This window comes from Nematolebias whitei, chromosome 12, assembly GCF_014905685.2.
Source record: "Nematolebias whitei isolate Nwh7 chromosome 12, NemWhi1, whole genome shotgun sequence".
NCBI classification, from domain to species: Eukaryota; Metazoa; Chordata; class Actinopteri; order Cyprinodontiformes; family Rivulidae; genus Nematolebias; species Nematolebias whitei.
In genome coordinates this window covers 43542352-43542704 of record NC_056509.1, presented here as the reverse complement: position 1 = coordinate 43542704, position 353 = coordinate 43542352, and the positions used below count along the sequence as shown (strand labels likewise).

The window sequence follows — 353 nt, the reverse complement described above, 5'->3', positions numbered from 1 at the left end:
CGGTATGTATGATATGTATGGTATGGTATGTATGGTATGGTATGTATAGTATAGTGTGGTATGTTTGATATGTATTGCATGGTATGTATGGTATGATATGTTTGGTTTGTATGGTATGTATGGTGTGGTATGTATGGTATGGTTTGTATGGGATGTATGGTGTGGTATGTATGGTATGGTGTGGTATGTATGGTATGGTTTGTATGGGATGTATGGTGTGTTATGTATGGTATGGTATGGTATGTGTGGTATGTATTATATGTACGGTGTGGTATGTATGGTATGGTGTGGTATGTATGGTATGTGTGGTATGTATGGTATGTATAATATGGTATGTATGGTATGTATAATAT

General features: G+C 35.4%; 1 long non-coding RNA gene across 1 annotated transcript in view; it reads left to right on the top strand.

The window, feature by feature from the left end:
* LOC119418355 overlaps positions 1–353 on the top strand; it is a 10945-nt gene that overhangs the window by 10371 nt on the left and 221 nt on the right. The window lies entirely within an intron of this gene.